Source organism: Oryctolagus cuniculus, chromosome 17 (genome assembly GCF_051225735.1).
Source record: "Oryctolagus cuniculus isolate XC-2025 breed Fujian yellow rabbit chromosome 17, ASM5122573v1, whole genome shotgun sequence".
Lineage (NCBI taxonomy): Eukaryota > Metazoa > Chordata > Mammalia > Lagomorpha > Leporidae > Oryctolagus > Oryctolagus cuniculus.
This window is the reverse complement of record NC_142883.1, coordinates 66,505,559-66,525,053: the sequence shown is the minus strand read 5'-3', so window position 1 is coordinate 66,525,053 and position 19,495 is coordinate 66,505,559. Positions and strand designations below refer to the sequence as shown.

At 47.6% G+C, this 19,495-nt stretch overlaps 1 non-coding gene across 1 annotated transcript in view; it reads left to right on the top strand.

The window, feature by feature from the left end:
* Window positions 1-19,495, top strand: part of LOC100347036 (uncharacterized) — an 876,288-nt gene that overhangs the window by 579,392 nt on the left and 277,401 nt on the right. The window lies entirely within an intron of this gene.

Below are 19,495 nucleotides of genomic sequence, written 5' to 3'. Positions count from 1 at the left end.
CCCAGCCAGATCCCTGCACCTTGCATGCAGTCCAAGTTCTTAATCAAAAACACCTGGCTCCCGTTCCCCAGGTTGCTGTTTTCAGAGGGCCAGGTGCGCCCTCTGTGCCCAGCTCTGCTGACATCAACGTCCCTGGTCCTCACAGCTGGCCTGGGAGGCACCCATGTCACAGGCGGGGACACAGAGGCACAGCGGAGTCCCACGGCTGGGAAGGGCAGAGCCAGGCTTCCAGCCTGGGCCTGGCCCCAAGACCTCTGCTCCCCGAGAGTAAGATTGCACGCACCTGGTAAGGGCGGGGCTGGCAGCTTCTCCCTGAAGAACCACCTTGTGGGTGGACGAGAGACAGAGGCTGGGGAAGACAAGGAAGCCGATTGCACTTGGCCCACAGCCTAGATGCGGGGGCAGAACCTCACCTGGCTGCCCAGGCCTCTGTCTCCCTGCTGGAGAGTTAGGCTGCAGAGGGGAGAGGGCAGCAAAGAGGGGCAGCACTGACCAACCTACTCTGGGGCTCTAAGCCACCCTCAGGCTCTGCCTCCCTCCGCCCCCCACATCAGACTGGGGGAGTGAGCTTGTGCCCATGCCCCCAAGGGGCCAGGACACTGGGGCCATCCTTCCTCCTCTGCCCTTTTGCCTCGGTGGGGTGGGGGTGGAGGCACAGGCCTGGCACTCTGGGCCACAGCCAAGGAGAGCTGCCGGAGGGATTCCCGCATGTCTGTCTGAGCAGGAACAAGGAGCAGCTTTGCTGAGTGGCCTGGAAGTTGCTGGCATTCTCCGCCCTCCGCCCACTGCCCACGAGAGGCACTAGAAGCCCACTGTGACATCACCTGACACTGATTAAATGCCTGCTGTGTACCAGGAGCTTGGCGCACCTTCTAAAGTGTTTTTGGTGGACAGAAGGATGGCCATGAGAGCCAATTCCCCAAGGAAGATGGGGAGTGGGCAGCTCTGGCTTTCCCAGGTCACACAGCACTTCCACGAGGGCTCCAGCTGGGGCCAGGTTTCCCCTCTGGTCTCGGTGGAGGTGCCCCAGCATGGAAGGCTGGGTGGGCAGGGAGACGGGAGTCTGGAGACACTTTAGAGGAGATGCAGTCCCCTATGGGTGTGGACGATGAATTCAGGGTTATGGGGGGTTCCTTGTAACCAGGACCACATGTCTGTCCATCCAGTGTCCTCTGGGAATTCAGGGAACAAAAGGGCAGGCATCTTGGGAGCCCAGGGTAATCTGTGTCCTGGGCCCCAGCCTAGTGAGAGGTCCTGGGTCCAGCCCAGCAGGTGGCCTCAGGTGTCAGCCAACCAGCCAGGTGCCGGCACTGCGCGGATGCTTTCACAGCTGCTGCTGCGACCACGGGGCTGAGGCCCAGCTTGGCTGGCCGATTCCATCTGAGGAAGGGGCGCAGCATGCTGAGGACTTGGGATCTGGGGTGTGGTGGGCCCTCCAGGCACACAGCACTGTGCACCCTTCCGGACCCAGTCCCCCAGTCCCCCTGCCCCTCCTCTCCCCCCATCAGCTGCAGGGGGCTGGTGCCCAGGCACAGTGAAGCACACACAGGGGCTCTAAGCTGTAGCACCTCCTCCCTGGGCAGGTTAGCAGCCTAAGGCCTGGCATGGAAGGGCAGCCCCAGCCTGCAGTCAGCCAGCAACTGACTCCGCCTCCTTGTTCTGGGTCCCATGCCTGCACAACCACTACCCTGCCATCTTTCAGGGAATCCAGCAGGCACAGGCTGTGGGGTCCCATGCCTGCACCACCACCACCCTGCGGTCTTTCAGGGGATCAGCAGGCACGGGGCTGTGGGGTTCCATGCCTGCACTACTACCACTCTGCCGTATTTCAGGGGATCAGCAGGCACGGGGCTGTGGGGTTCCATGCCTGCACCACCACCACCCTGCCATCTTTCAGGGGATCAGCAGGCACGGGGCTGTGGGGTCCCATGCCTGCACCACCACCACTCTGCCATCTTTCAGGGGATCAGCAAGCACAGGGCTGTGGGGTTCTATGCCTGCACCACCACCACTCTGCCGTCTTTCAGGGGATCAGCAGGCACGGGGCTGTGGGGTTCCATGCCTGCCCCCCCACCACCCTGCCGTCTTTCAGGGGATCCAGCAAGCACGGGGCTGTGGGGTTCCATGCCTGCACCACTACCACCCTGCCGTCTTTCAGGGGATCCAGCAGGCATGGGGCTGTCTGTTCACTCCTTCACTTTCATTCACTTGTTCATCTGTTCATGCAGTAACACTGAGCACCAGCTCCAGGTCCTTCACCAAAGCACCAAGTGTGCGCTCTGGGTGAACGGAGCCACCTAAGCCACAACCCTGTCTGCAGGGGCTCCTACCCACTGGGCAGACTACAGGAGCCTGGCGGCAGGGCCAGGTGGGTGCCGGGAGGAGGAGGTGAGAGAGGGAGGCTCAGTGCATGGGCCATGGCTGCATTCCCCTAGCAAAAGCAGGGAGGCAGAGCTGGAGGAGGGCGGTGGAAGGGAGACAGAGAGGGTGAGCAGGATGCAGACTGGGACCTCACAGCCAGCGCACCCCGCTGTGGCCAGGTGGTGCCGACTCCTTCCCGCTCTTGCTGGGACCTGTCCTCCCACCAGCCACCACCTTTCCCTCTTGCCACAGGATGAAGCTGTTCAGGGCAAACACCTGCCCAGGAATGCAGAGACCCTGGGAATGGCTGAGTAGGAACCGAGGCAGGTGTTCTGGGGCTGGGGCTTCCATGCGCAGGGGATGCAGGGAGAATCTGTGGTGCCTGCCCCCATGCCCCCACTTCACTTTCAGGGGCAGGGCTCATGTCACCAAAGCCAGCCTGCCTGTGTACAGCTACGCAGGACAACCCAGAGCTAAGCCTCAGGGTTGACTGACTCACATCTCAATCCCAACATCTCTCCCAGGGCTTTTGTCTCTGCTTCAGTGAAGCGAGGGTTGGAGCAGACAAGAAAACGTTCAGCCATGTCTGCCCTGGGCTTGGTGGAGTGATAAGCACTCTGTAAAATTTATATGAAAAAAGCAAAGGATTTAGAATACCCAACACCAGATTGAAAGGGTAGGATAGAGTTGGAGGACTTAATGTTTCTGAATAAATCTTACTGGAAGTATTGTAATCAAGACTCAATACTGGCCGGCGCCGTGGCTCAATAGGCTAATCCTCCGCCTTGCGGCACCAGCACACCGGGTTCTAGTCCCGGTCGGGGCGCCGGATTCTGTCCCACTTGCCCCTCTTCCAGGCCAGCTCTCTGCTGTGGCCCGGGAGTGTAGTGGAGGATGGCCCAAGTGCTTGGGCCCTGCACCCACATGGGAGACCAGGATAAGTACCTGGCTCCTGGCTTCGGATCAGCGCAATGTGCCGGCCGCAGCGCGCCGGCCGTGGCGGCCATTGGAGAGTGAACCAACGGCAAAAAGGAAGACCTCTTTCTGTCTTCCTCTCTCTCACTGTCCACTCTGCCTGTCCAAAAAAAAAAAAAAAGAAAGACTCAATACTGTGGGGCCAGCCTTTTGGCACAGTGCTGGCAACCTAGGATTCCCCTATCAGAATGCCAGCTTGAGTTTCAGCTGCTCTGCTTCCAATTCGATCTCCCACCAATGTGCCTGGGAAGGCAGGAGAAGATGACCCGAGTACCTGGGCCTCTACCACCCATGTGAAAGATCTGAGTGGAGTTTCAGGCTCCTGGCTGTGGGCTGGCCCAATCCAGGCTGCTGTAACCATCTGGGGAATGAACCAGCATACGAAAGATCTCTCTGTGTCCCCAGTCTCTCTCTGTCATGCTACCTTTCAAATAAATAAATCTTAAAAAAGACTGCAATACCAGCCGGCGCTGCGGCTCACTAGGCTAATCCTCTGCCTAGCGGTGCAGGCACACGGGGTTCTAGTCCCGGTCGGGGCGCCGGATTCTGTCCCGGTTGCCCCTCTTCCAGGCCAGCTCTCTGCTGTGGCCAGGGAGTGCAGTGGAGGATGGCCCAAGTGCTTGGGCCCTGCACCCCATGGGAGACCAGGAAAAGCTCCTGGCTCCTGCCATCGGATCAGCGCGGTGCGCTGGTCGCAGCACGCCGGCCGCGGCGGCCATTGGAGAGTGAACCAACGGCAAAGGAAGACCTTTCTCTCTGTCTCTCTCTCTCACTATCCACTCTGCCTGTCAAAAAAAAAAAAAAGACTGCAATACTGGCATAAAGAGAGACTAGAAATCAATAGATAATTATAAAAGAAGAGAGAACACAGAAATAGACCCAAATTTTTATGGTCATCTCATTTTCACCAAAGAGCCAAAGGAATCCAATAGGCTAAGAAAATGCTTTTTAACAAATACTGTTGATATTTATAAAGAATCTTCAGAAAGTTTATGGAAAATGTATATTATGGAAAAACTATGCATGGATTTCAAATTCTTTAGCACCTAAATCCACTTACCTTTTCATTCCATTTTCCATAAAGTTTTCATGAACATTGCTTTATTAAATATATGTGTATTCCTATGAAAAAATTAACCTTTAACACCTTCAAAAATAGTTTGAGATGAATTGTAGATTTCAATATAAGCTAAAAATCTATACCTATAGAATTTTTACTCATAAAGTTGCTAAAAGAAAAATAAGAGAATATGTTCAACACATGGAGATAGGCAGAAGTTTCTTGAGATATAGCAAGTAAAAATGATAAAATAAAAATAATGTTAAATTGGACTTCATCAAAATTAAAAATAAATATCAGGCCAGTGCTGTGGAACAGTTGGTTAAAGCCCCGGCCTGCAGCGCAGGCATCCCATATGGGCACTGGTTCAAGTCCCAGCTGCTCTATTTCCAATTCTGTTCCCTGCTAATGTACCTGGGAAGGTATTGGAGGATGGCCCAAGTCCTTGGGCCCCTGCACCCACGTGGGAGACCTGGAAAAAGCTCCTGGCTCCTGGCTTTAGATCAGCTCAGCTCCAGCTATTGCGGCTATTTGGAGAGTGAACCAAAGGATGGAAGGTCTCTCTCTCTCTCTCCCTTTCTCTCCCCGCCCCCTCTCTCTGTGTCTCTACCTCTCTATAACTCTGTCTTTCAAATAAATAAAATAAATCTTGAAAAAAATATATCATGCTGCACACCAGAAAAAAATTTTACTACACATTTTTGCCAAAGAATTTGTATCCAAAATACATAAAAATCTTTGAAAACCAATCAATTTATACACACACACACATTCACAAGGGATGTTACCTAATTTAAACAGGTTAATTCATAAAGAAATCATAGCAATCTTGCATGTTAAAATGCTCTGCATGTGGCCGGTGCCACGGCTCACTAGGCTAATCCTCCGCCTTGCGGCGCCAGCACACCGGGTTCTAGTCCCGGTCGGGGCGCCGGATTCTGTCCCACTTGCCCCTCTTCCAGGCCAGCTCTCTGCTGTGGCCAGGGAAGTGCAGTGGAGGATGGCCCAAGTGCTTGGGCCCTGCACCCCATGGGAGACCAGGAGAAGTACCTGGCTCCTGCTTTTGGATCAGCGCAGTGCGCCGGCCACAGTGCGCCGGCCGTGGCGGCCATTGGAGGGTGAACCTATGGCAAAGGAAGACCTTTCTCTCTGTCTCTCTCACTGTCCACTCTGCCTGTCAAAAAATAAATAAATAAATAAAATGCTCTGCATGATTCTGTACTGGATGCTTAAATGTGGAAGAAATTGCTGCAAAGACAAATATTAGTCAATTGATGAAATGTCAGTGTAAATTTTGGATTAGGAAGCCATTTTTCAGAGTGGGTGTTTGTGGCACAATGGGTTAAGCCACCACTTGGAATGCCCACATTTCATACTGGAGTCCTGGCTTCAAGTCCCACTTCTGTTTCCAACCATTTCTTGCAAATGTATGTTCTGGGAGGCAGCAGAAGATGGCCCAAGTGCTTGGGTTCCTGCTACTCACACAGAACTGGATGGAGTTCCTGGCTCTTGGCTTCAACCTGGCTCAGTCCAGGCTGTTGCAGGCACAACAGATGAAAGATCTTTCTACCATTTTGCCTTCCAAATAAGTAAATAAAATTAAAACAAGGATACCATTTTATCAATGTTAAATTTCTTTTTAAAAAATATTTATTTACTTATTTGAATGCCAGAGTTCCACACAGAGACAGAGAGATGGAGAGAGACAGAGGCAGAGACAAAGAGAGATCTTCCATGCACCAGTTAACTCACCAGAGAGCCACATAGCCAGGGCCAGGCTAGACCAAAGCTGGGAGATCCTTGCAGGCTCCCATGTTGGTGCAGAGGCCCAAGCCCTTGGACCATCTTCTGCTGCTTTTCCCAGGCCATTAGCAGGGAGCTGGACTGGAAGTGGAGCAGCCGAGACTCAAACTGGCACCCATATGGGATGCCATTGTCATAGTTGGTGACTTTACTTGCTGCACCACAATGTTGGCCCCAACGTTAAATTTCTGATTTTGATCCATGTCCTGAGGTTTTATAAAAGAGTGTTCTTTTTCACAGGAAATATGAGTATATCCTAAAATGTTGAAGGCATGGTATCCCCGATTCACTTTCAAAATATTCATAAAATATAACATATGTGGGGAGGTAATACATAAAATGCAAATATAAACAATTGATGAATCCAAACAAAATGCATGCTATGATTTATGCGTATCCCCTAAAATTCACATGTTCGATATTTAATCTCCAATTTTATATGTTAATGGCAGTTAGAATTGGCACTTTAGGAAGGTGTTTGAGATTAATGAGATCAGGAGTGTGAGGCTCCATGATGGCATTAGTAGCCCTGTCACCATGGAATGCTCTCTGCCACGTCACCATGCCATAAGAAGGCCCCCACCAGATGCCAGTGCCAATCTCTGGGGTACCCCAGTATTTATTTGAAAGGCAGAGTTACAGAGAGACAGAGACAGAGATAGAGAGAGAGAAAGGTCTTCCATCCACTGGTTCATTCCCCAGTTGGCCACAATGGCCAGAGCTGGGCTGATCTGAAACCAGGAGCCAGGAGCTTCTTCAGGGTCTCCCATGTGGGTGCAGGGCCCAAGGACTTGGGCCATCTTCCACTGCTTTCCCAGGCCATAGCAGAGAGCTGGATCAGAAGTGGAGCAGCCGGGACTTGAACTGGCACCCCATATGGGATGCCAGCACTGCAGGCGGCAGCTTTACCTGCTATGCCACAGTGCAGCCCTGAGAAGCAAATATTTCAAATAAATTATCCAGTCTCAGATATTCTGTTATATGAGCAAAAATGAATTAAGACAGTATGGGGGGAGTTTCTCATACTATTGTAGCTTTGCTGTAAGGCTGAAAATACATCAAATTGAAATGTTAGAAAAATCAATGGGACAGAGGATTCTGGGAAGACAGCAGAGTAGGAAGAACAAGAGAAATCTCTGCCTACCTACACATCATTTATACTGGAGGAATCTGATGGATCTGTTTTGGCACTCAGGAGTCTACTGCAGCAGGTTTGGATGGTGAGCTGTGGATAGTTTCAGTCTTAGCATGGTAGCAGCTGCCCATGCTTCACAGTCAGTCCCATGGCAAGCAACTGCACTGCGTTCCTGAAGTAGCTTGCACACACTTGACAGGAGCAGGTAGATGGGGGAAGATGAAGCAAGCCCTGGAGAAGGGAGATCATCTGAGTTCCAGAGTTACTACATCATTTAACCCAGCACAAATCATGATGCATCAAAGAAGCAGGAAAATATGGTCCCTTAATATACATAGATAGATAGATACATAGATATATAGTATTAATATAAAAACAAAATATATATAATAATTTATATATATATTTATAACAGCAATTTACACACACATGTACACACACATACATAAAGCAAATAGAAACAGACCCTAAAAAAGATCTAGTGCCAGACATACTAGACAAAGACTTTTAAATAACTGTCTTAAAGATATTCTGAGAACTAAAGGAATATGCAGAGAAAATCAAGCAAATGATATGTGAACAAAAATACCAATATCAATAAACAGGCTGGCGCCGTGGCTCACTAGGCTAATCCTCCGCCTGCGGCACCAGCACATCGGGTTCTAGTCCCGGTCGGGACACCAGATTCTGTCCCGGTTGCCCCTCTTCCATGCCAGCTCTCTGCTGTGGCCCGGGAGTGCAGTGGAGGATGGCCCAAGTGCTTGGGCCCTGCACCCCATGGGAGACCAGGATAGGCACCTGGCTCCTGCCATCGGATCAGCACAGTGCATCGGCCGCAGCACGCCAGCCGCGGCAGCCACTGGAGGGTGAACCAACGGCAAAAGGAAGACCTTTCTCTCTGTCTCTCTCACTGTCCACTCTGCCTGTCAAAAAAAAAAAATTCTAAAGGGAGTCCCATAGGGTAAGAAATGAAGATCTCAGGAAAGGCACATAGATGGCACTTATCAAAGCTAATGCTATTATAACAATGGTTCACAACTCCATCTTTTGTTTTCTACATAATTTAAGAGACTACTAAATTTAGAAGAATTATTAATTTACATTTTTAGGCACCTAATGTATAAACATGTGCTTTTTGTATTGTGATGCTACCAGTTTGATATTTTTTTCTCATGATTGCTTGGGCTATTCTGAGTCTTTTGTGACTCCAAATGAATTTTAGGATTTTTTATTCTGATTCTGTAAAGAATTTCAGTGGTACTTTGATAGAGATTGCATGGAATCTGCAGATTCCTTTAGGTAGGATAGATATTTTAATGATATTGAGTCTCCTAATTCATGAGCAAAGAGTAGCATTCCATTTTTTGTGTCCTTGATGATTTATTTCATCAATGTGTTTTTTGACAGGCAGAGTGGACAGTGAGAGAGAGAGACAGAGAGAAAGGTCTTCCTTTGCCATTGGTTCACCCTCCAATGGCCGCTGCGGGTGGCGCACCGCGCTGATCTGATGGCAGGAGCCAGGTGCTTCTCCTGGTCTCCCATGCGGGTGCAGGGCCCAAGGACTTGGGCCATCCTCCACTGCACTCCCTGGCCACAGCAGAGAGCTGGCCTGGAAGAGGGTCAATCGGGACAGAATCCGGTGCCCCTCATCAATGTTTTTAACAGTTGTAGAGATTTTCACCTTCTTTGATTAAATTTATTCCTAAGTATTTGATTTTTTGTGTGTGGCTATAGTGAAAGGGATTTGTTCATGATTTCTCTTTCTTTGAGTTCATCATTAGTATATAAAAATGCTACTGATTTTTGTATATTTATTTTGTAATCTACAACTTTCTGGACTGGTTTATCAGTTCTAGCAGCTTTTTGGTGGAATGTTTAGGTTTTTGCCATGTACAACGTCAGGAAATCTGTAAACTTGAATGTTTTTATTTCTTCCTTTCCATTTTGATGTCCTTTATTTCTTTCTCCTCCATAACTGCTCTTGCTAATACTTCCAGTACTATACTGAAAAAGAGTTGTGAAAATGAACATTCTTGTCTTGTTCCAAATCTGAGGGGAAATGCCTTCAGCTTTTCCTCAATCAGTATGATATGGTAATTAAAGCATCTTGGTACTGGCATAAAAAGTGACACATAAATCAATGGAACAGAATAAAGAGCCCAACAATTAATCTAGGTATATATGACCAAATGATTTTTGATAAAAGTGGCCAGACTATACACTGGAAAAAAGATGATCTCTTCAAAAAATTGTGCTGGCAAAACTGAATGTATATATGTGGAAGAATTAAATTAGATCCGTATTTCTCATTGTATACAAAAATCAACTCAAGATGAATCAAAGACCTACATTTAAGACCTGAGCCTATGAAATTGCTGGAAGAAAATGCAGTTGAAAGTGCTACAAGACATTGATGTAGATTATGACTTCTTGTATAAGACTCCCAAAGCACAGGCAAAAACAAAAAATGAAAAAACAGAAGAAAACATAGAAAAAAAGGGATTATATCAAACTCAGAAGCTTCTGCATAGAAAAGTAAACAATGAATAGCGTGAAAAGACATCCAATAGAATGGGAAAAATATTTGCAAGTTACCTATCAGACAAAAGATTAATATCTAGAATATATCAGCAGCTCAAAAAATTCAGAAACAGCAGCAACAACAAAAAAGTAATAATTCAGTTGAGAAATGGGCAAGAGACTTCAGTACAGAGTTCTCAAAAGAAGAAATACAATTGGCCAACAAATATTTGAAAAAAAAATTCAACATCACTAGCTTTTAGGGAAATGCAAATGCAAACTGCAAGATATACCTAATCTCTGTCAGTATGGCTATTATCCAAGAGACATAGAGACAAAGGATTGTGAGGATGTGGAGAAGGGGGAACTCATACACTACTGGTGGGAATATAAATTAGTGCAGGCACTGTGGAAAACAACACGGAGATTTCTCTAAAAGCTAGAAATAGACTTGCCATATGATCCAGCACTTGGCTACAAGATATATACCCGAAAATGTGAACATGTTGTATCAAAGAGATATCTGCACCATTGTGTTTATAGCAGCACTATTCACAATAGGCAAAATATGGAATCAACAAGGAACACATCACCAGATGAATGGATAAAGAAAGTGTACATATGACAGTGGAATATTATTCAGCCAGAAAACAGAATGAAATTCTGCCATTGGCATCAAAATGGATGCGACTGGAAGACACTATGTAGAGTGAAATAACCTGACCCAGAAAGACAAGTACCACATGTTCTCTCATATTCCTCCATATGTGTTTGCTTGATCTAATTAAATGACAGAGATTGAAAAAATAAATAAAAAAATATGATCCCCCTACACACTACCCACTGGAGACTAACTTTAGATAGAAAGACACAAGAGATTTCAAGAACAAAGCAGGAAAAAGAACTTCCATATAAATAGCAACCAAAAGAGAGTGTGGATGGCTGTATTCATATCAGACAAGAAGGGCCGGCACCATGGCTCACTAGGCTAATCCTCCACCTTGCGGCACCGGCACACCGGGTTCTAGTCCTGGTCAGGGCACTGGATTCTGTCCCGGTTGCCCCTCTTCCAGGCCAGCTCTCTGCTGTGGCCCCGGAGTGCAGTGGAGGATGGCCCAAGTCCTTGGGCCCTGCACCTGCATGGGAGACCAGGAAAAGCACCTGGCTCCTGCCTTCGGATCAGTGCGATGCACCGGCCGCAGCACTCCGGTCGCGGCAGCCATTGCGGTGCTGTGGCCATTGGAGGGTGAACCAATGGCAAATAGGAAGACCTTTCTCTCTGTCTCTCTCTCACTGTCCACTCTGCCTGTCAAAAATAAAAAAAATTTAAAAAAAATTAAAAAAGGAAGAGGAGCATATCAGACAAGCTAGAATTTAAATCTAAAAAATTTACAAGCAACAAAGGACATTAAAAATTAATAAAATATTCACTATAGCAAAAAGATATAACAGTTATTAACACATTTTTAACAATACCATCAAAGTATATGAATATAGTTGGACATTTCAATATTATATTGTAAGTAGTGAATAAAATAACCATACAGAAGATAAGTAAGGAAATAGAAGACTTAAATCAACTTGAAATGGCAGACACATGTGGAACACTTGACCCAAGAACAACACAACATTCTTCTTGAGTACACCAGGGGGAGCCAGCACTGTGGCGCAGCAGCTTAAAACCCCAGCCTGCAGTGCCAGCATTCCATATGGGAGCCGGTTCAAGCCCAGGCTGCTATCCAATCCAGTTTCCTGCTAGTGTACCTTGGAAAGCACCAGAGCATGGCCCAAGTGCTTGGGCTCCTGCACCAATGTGGGAGACACAGTGGAAGCTCCTGGCTCCTGGCTTCAGATTGGTCCAGCTCTGGATGTTGTAGCCATTTGGGGAGTGAACCAGCAGAACCAGCAGATAGAAGACTAACTCTCTTTGTCTCTCTGTCTCTCTCTCCCTCTCTGTATCTCTTTCAAATAAATAAAATTAATCTTTTTTTAAAAAAAAGTACACAAGGGACATTTTCCAGGATATGTCAAATGTCAGGTCACAAATTAAGTCTCAATCAATTTAAATAGATAGATATCATACAAAGCAATTTTTCCCCCACAATAAGATGAAGTTAGAAATCAATAACGGTAGGGAAACAGAGAAATCCACAAAATTGTGAAGATCATATGCACTTCTGAAACAAACCAGTGTGTCAAGGAAAAAATCACAAAGGAAATGAGAAAATACTGGGAAATGAATAGAATAAAAACAAAACATACCAAAACATGCGGGAATAGCACAAGCAACACTAAAGGAGAAAGTTAAAGGTAAAAACACGTTAAAAAATAATAAAGTTCTCAAATCAACAACCTAACTTTACAACTTAAAAAATTAGAAAAAAGAGAGAGAGAAAACAAATAAGAAAAAGCTAAACCAATGCCAACAGGAAGAAGCAAATATATATATATGAAGACTAGAGCTGAAATAAATGAAATAGAGACTATAAAAGCAATAAAGAAGTCAGGTGAAATCATCAATTTGTTCTTTGAAAGTATCACACATATAATGAGGACAATCATTACCCTGCTGGTGATATTACTACGCGGATTAAAGAAGACCTAGCATCTAATGGCTACTCGGTAAACCAGATGCCCCTTCATCTAAGAAGAATGGAGGCTCACATTATAGAGGTACTAGTTTGAAGAAGTGGGCCACTGCTGGCATTTGAAAACAATATTGGAGAGCATAGAGGGAGATAAGCACTTGGTTCAGCAGTTAAGACTGCTGGAGACTCTTATCAGAGGATCTCATTTGACTCTCCAATTTACTCCAAATGCCAATTTTCTGCTAACATGCACCCTGGGAACAGCAGTTCATGGTTTCAGTACTTGGGTCCCTGCTACTGACATGGAGACCTGAATTGAATTCCCAGCTCCTGGTTTTAGCCTGGCCCAACCCTGGCCATTGCAACCATTGCAGGCATTTGGAGAGGGAGCCACAAAGGGGAGATTCTCTCTCTCTCTCTCTCTCTCTCTTAGATAAAATGAATTTTTCAAAAAATGGATAGAGATAAAAACCTATAGTGAGTGCCTGGAAGCCCATCTAGAATATTTCAATACCCAGAACACAATGATCTAAAATTGAAATAACACTGTCTTCCTAGGACAATGAATTATGAATTTCCATTTAAAATGTCTTTATTAGAAATTTTTCTGAGACACCTTGCTTCTAGTCATAAATCTCAGGAGTTCATATTTCATCCACTTGATACCTATAGCAAAATTGCTCTTTGAATTCAAAAAGGAACACATGATATTTCCCTGTAAATGTTTCTTACAAGTAGATGGAGGGAAAAATGTCTATGAAGTCATAATATTGAAGATTAAAAATAACAAAGAAAAAGTATGATGGTGCCATGCAGAGATTTTTTTAAAGATTTATTTATTTGAAAAGGAGAGAGAGAGAGAGAGAGAGAGAGAGAGAGAGAGAGATCTTCCAGGCACTAGTTCATTTCCTACTGGGAAATGGCTGGGGCTGGGCCAGGCCAAAGTCAGAAGCTTCATCCAGGTTTTCCACATGGGTAGCCGGGGCCCAAGCACTTGGAAAATCTTCCACTGCTTTCCCAGGCAGAATACAGGGGGTCTGGCTTGGAGGTAGAGCAGCCAGGACTCAAGCCAGCACCCATGCGGGATGCCAGCATCACAGGCAGCAGCTTCACATGCTGTAGCACAACACTTGCCCAAGTATGATGCTCATTTTGTTTTAAAGATTTATTTATTTATTTGAAAGGCAGAGTCACAGAAAGGCAGAGGCAGAGAGAGAGAGGGGTCCTCCATCTGCTAGTTCAGTCTCTAGATGGCTGCAATGGCCGGAGCTGTGCTGATCTGAAGCCCAGTCTCCCACATGGGAGCCCAAGTACTTGGGCCATCTTCTACTGCTTTCCCAGGCCGTAACAGAGAGCTGGATCAGAAGTGGAGCAGCCGGGTCTCGAACCGGTGCTCATATGGTATGCTGTCTCTGCAGGCAGTGGCTTTACCCACTACGCCACAGCACCGGTCCCAGTATAGATGTATTTAAAGGCCAATTTTCCTGCAAATAAATCCAAGGAGCAAGTCAGATTTAACCTTCCAAGCAAACATCTAGGCCTTTGACTGAGCTGCACCCTCTTACAAGGTGGTCACAGCTGAGGGTAAACTCACTGCATGAAGACCCACTTGGGCCACGCAGGCCATGAATGTAGACCCTCAGCAGTGAAAACAGTTTGCAAAACCATCAGTAAATACTGTATCTGCAGACCAAGCTGCAGCTCTGGTGATCCAACAAGCTGTTTACATCAGATTCATTTCAAGCTGTTAGCATGAAGATCACTTATGAAGAAAGACATTTTTTCGGGTCCGGCGCTGTGGCACAGCGGGTTAACACCCTGGCCTGAAGCACCGGCATCCCACATGGGCACCGATTCCAGTCCTGGATGCTCCTCTTCCAATCCAGCTCTCTGCTATGGCCTGGGATAGCAGTAGAAGATTGCCCCAGTTGTAGGGCCTCTGCACCCGCTTGGGAGACCCGGAAGAAGCTCCTGGCTCCTGGCTTCAGATTGGTGCAGCTCTGGCCATTGTGGCCATCTGGGGAGTGAACCAGCGGATGGAAGACCAACCTCTCTGTCTCTACCTCTCTCTGTAACTCTGTCTTTCAAATAAATAAAATAAATCTTAAAAAAAAAGAAAGACTTTTTTTAAGGATCTGTGCACATGGACAGGTGCAGCACAGATTGCTCCTGGGCGAGTGGCAGGGTCAAAGTTTCTCCTCCTTCAGACCCCTTATTGGTCCTGAAGAGTTAAAATTGTATATGTGCGGGTGTAAAAAGTTAAGCTTAAGCTTACAGGTTTAAACCTTCCTGGTACAGCTGTGAAAATAAGACAGAGTGAAGCAGCACCTTGACAGTAGGGACTCCATTTTGGAGCACTTGAGACTCCATTCTGAGAAAGCACCCCCCCACCGTGAGACTCTGGTCTGAAACTATGATCTCAAATAGTCGGACAATAGCAGTGCACTACATCACCCTTGGCAGAGCACAAAAACCCCCTAGCATGATTGCTCAAGCTTAAAAGTAGAAAGGTTGCACCTGGGTTACCTGGGGTAATAATGAAAATGTGATTTGTCTGTGTCTTACATTAATGTCAAGTCCTAATTGCTAATTGTAAGATTGTAACTGGTATTGTCAAGATTATAATGAATATTAATTTCACTTAGGTTTTAGGTTATGTTGACCCCAGTAACCATATACTCTCTTTTGATTTTATGTACTCTCTTTTGATCTTAGCAACTGTGTATAGCAACCGTGCATAGCAACCGTGTATTCCCCCCTTCCCGGTTTTGTGGTTTTTGCCTTTATAAACCCTAACCTTTGGTTATTCGGAGCTGCTCTGCTCTTGTATGATCAGACAGCCCCAGCATGCTGGATAATCAATAAAGCTTCCCCTTGCTGGTTGCAGGAGAGAAAAGTCTCTTGGAGTCGCTCCTCGGGCGGTGGGCTTTTTCGGACTCCAACAGTGCATACAGCACTGAGAGAGAAGAAGGATGCTTACAAAGGAAGCTAAGGCTAGGGATGGGGAGGGGGCAGGTTTTTACTACTGTACTTTTTTTTTAATTTGAGAGACAAAGAGAGCTCCCATTTGCTAATTTACTCTTCCAAATGTCCACAATGGCTGAGCACTGGGTATGGCCAAAGTCAGGAGACAGGAACCCAATCCAGGTCTCCCTGTGGGTGGCAGGAACCAGAGCAGGATTGCCGCCTCCCAGGGTGCACATTAGCAAGAACCCAGAACCAGAAGCCAAAGCTGGGCTTCAAAATCAAGCAGGCCAAAATGAGACATGGGCATCTTCCCTGTTGGTTAAATGCCTGCTCCACTGTATGCCTTGATGCAAAAAATTCCACAGAATCCAGAGACATTCTAAAAATCACAGTGTTATATAAATTACAGAATATGTTTCCCAATGGCTGTAATTGTCATCTTCATATTTCACAGATGAGGACATGGAAGCCCAAGGACTTAGGTAACCCGACCAAGGCACAGGTAGTGAGTGAATGGCCCAGCTGACATTCACTGGTGCTTTCTCTAGACTCACAGATACACTTGAATGGCATCAACAGGCATATGTCATCATTTCATTTTTTTAAGATTTTTATTTATTTATTTGACAGGTAGAATTACAAACAGTGAGAGAGAGAAAGAGAAAGGTCTTCCTTCCGTTGGTTCATTCCCCAAATGGCCGCTACAGCTGGAGCTGCTCCGATCTGAAGCCAGGAGCCAGGTGCTTCTCCCTGGTCTCCCACACGAGTGCAGGGGCCCAAGAACCTGGGCCAGCTTCTACAGCTTTCCCAGGCCATAGCAGAAAGCTGGACTGGAAGAGGAGCAGCCGGGACTAGAACCAGCACCGATATGGGATGCCAATGCCTCAAGCAGAGGATTAACCTAGTGCACCATGGCACCGGCCCTATCATTTCATTTTTAAAACCACAGGATAGGGACCGGCACTGTGGCATAGTAGGTAAAGCTGCCACCTATAGTGCCAGCATCCCATGTGGGCACCAGTTCGAGTCCTGGCTGCTCCACTTCCAATCCAGCTCTCTGCTAATGAACTGGGAGAGCAGGGGAAGATGGCTCACATCCTTGGGCCCCTGCACCTGTGTGGGAGACCCAGAAGATGCTCCTGGCTTCAGATTGGCCCTGCTCCTGCCACTGTGGCCATTTGGAGAGTGAACCAGTGGATAGAAGACCTCTCTCTCTCTCTCTCTCTAAAACTCTGCCTTTCAAATAATAAATAAATCTTTTTTTAAAAAGTAGGATAAACACAAAATCACAAATAGAAACACACAAGCATAATAGAAATACAGAGATTATCAGTTCTTTAAAGAAAAGTGGCTCTGTAAGACCAGCACACAACAATTATTATTCATTATGGAAGAATAATTATCTCTGGGCATATTGAATTTACTGTAATTTTAAATATGGCTTTAAAAACCCAGAGAATCATTTATTACATGTATGCTGCATGGATTACATATAACCAAGGAAGCACTGGAAATTGTGTTTCTCTTGTTTGTGTGGCCTCTTTTGCTTTTTTTTCTTTTTCTTAATTCATTGTGCTCACTTGGCCCAGTCATTACACTTTGGAGTTCCATAGCACAGAGAAGTTGATATAGCAACTATGATGATTTGAATGGTTTTCTTTTTTCACTGTTTCTCAAAAATACATGATTTGCAGTTACAATGTTTTCCTTCACACAGTGCCTCCCAATGATCCAATCCTGCCATCAAGAAAAGAAATAAAATCAGCCAAATTGCCAACATTCCTCACCTCGCCACCCCTCAGGACAGCTTATTTGCGTGCTGCAGTGAAGACTCTTATTAGCTCTTTCTCTTTCAGAGCCTGAAGTCCAGAACACTGCCTTATGTTATGAACATAAAATAGAAAAGCATAATTTCTCTAGCTCTGTGATTTTGATCTTGCACATCCTATATAGTGTCATATAAGCTAGACACTTTATCATTTTCTCAAATTACACAGTGAGACAACTTGCAAGTGTTTTTAATGATCCATTAACAAGTAATGAGGGGCCGGAGCCGTGGTGGAGTTGGTAAAGCAGCCACCTGCAGTGCCGGCATCCCATTTGGGCGCCGGTTCTAGTCCTGGCTGCTCCACTTCCAATCCAACTCTCTGCTATGGCCTGCAAAAGCAGTAGAAGATGGCCCAAGTGCTTGGGCCCCTGCACCCACGTGGGAGACCTGGAAGAAACTCCTGGCTCCTGGCTTCGGATCAGTGCAGCTCCGGCTGTTGTGGCCAATTAGGGAGTGAACCAGCGGATAGAAGACTGACTCTCTCTCTCTCTCTCTCTCTCTCTCTCCCTCTCCTTCTCTCTGTGTGTGACTATCTCAAATAAATAAATAATCTTTTAAAAAGGTAATTAAATATTTCTCTAGCACAAATGAGAGCCTACTCCTTATCTGAAATCAAAGTTTCTCTTCTTGCCTAGTGAGTGTAACCAAGGTCATCACTTAGCCATGTCTGCCCTGGGCTTGGTGGAGTGCACGGTCATCGCTTATCCATGTCTGCCCTGGGCTCAGGAATTCAGGAAACATCCTGTGAGCTGGGTGCCTGCCAGCTTTCTGAGGGTCCTGTCAGCTCTGGTACTGCGGCACCGGGCTGTGTTAACTTGCATCTCAGTGACCTTGGACAGACCCGCTCTTGGAGGCTGCAATTCCCTAGTGACTCCGGAGCAGCTTCCACAACATATCTTGGAGGAATGGAGCCTGCTGCTGCAGCCTCTGCTGCTCAGCCCTGGCTGCTACCTCAGAAGTGAGCAGCTGTTGCCTAGCAATGGGGGCAGGGGGAGGGACCTGCCCTCTGGCAGGGGCCATGAGATGGAGTTGGTGGCATACAGCGAGGCTGGACAGGGGCAGGGGAGAGAGCCGGAGTCTCATGGGCCACAGGTGCAAGGCTTCACCTGGATGTTTTGGCTGGGAGCAGGGGAGGCTGTGTTCTGTTTGCACTTTGAGATTTTTCTGTCTGCTGTGCAGAAGTGAAGAGGCTCCTGCTGTGGTCCAGGCATGGCTGATGGGGGGCTCAGGCTGCGGGGGTGGGGGTGTGCCAGCAAGGGGCTCCACTGTACAGCAAACAGGTCGGATGGCAGCAGCTAGGTGAGTGGGGAGCCTGGGGCAGGACTGACTGATGGCTGGGTTTATGGCTTGGGGGGCAAGCGGGGGGAGGGGGCTTTCCCCAAGGAGAACCACTGACCCCTGTCACCTAGTGACTGTGCCCCCACAGGACTGCTGATTCTGACCTCTGTGCATCAAGTCCAGAAGCACGTGCCTCCCAGTTATCCCGAGTCCCTCCACCAGGGCACTGGGGCGCCCTGAGCCGCCCCCATTTCACAGAGCAGATGCAGGGCCCCAAGGGGTCACCAAGGCAAGCACAGGAGGATCCACAGCATGGCTGCCGGTAGGCTGTCTCTCTTCCCAGGGAGCAACGAGTGGGCTGCGGGGTGGTGGCCACACACTGACCTCTCCTCAGGTCCTCCCACCCCTGTCGGGGGTGCTGGGCCGGTCACACCACACTGCCCCAACAGGTGAAAAGCCACACCTCCAACATGGTGGTGGGACCTGCATGTGAGCCAGCGCTCAAGGCCAGCGCTGTGGCCGAGGGAGGGGAAGCCCTGGCTATGGAGGCTCCCATGCACCTGCCGAGGGCAGCCTCAAGTGCAGCCAGAGGCATGCACTGTGCATACACACATGTTTACATGTGTGCACACACACGTGTACAGTGTTCCTCCAGCCGACGACTGGTCACGGTGACCCGGAGCCTGGGCACTGCGCTGTTTCTGCCTCCCTGAGACTGGAAGGCTTTAGCAGAGGAGGAGAGGCCTGGGAGGGGGAAGTGACCTGCGGGGGCTGGCGGAGGAATGCGGATCCCAGCCCTGGGTCAGCGGCCCCTGGGTGACAGCCAGAGCCTCGGAGGGGGAGCAGCTCCCCACAGAGCCTGGGAGGGGGCTGGGTGGTGCACTCCCCATAATCACGGCGCAATCAGCACTAATCAGCGCGTTCTTGAAATAGACCCAACTGGATGGGGAAGTGGGCGGCTGCGGCCGGCTTGCTCAGCA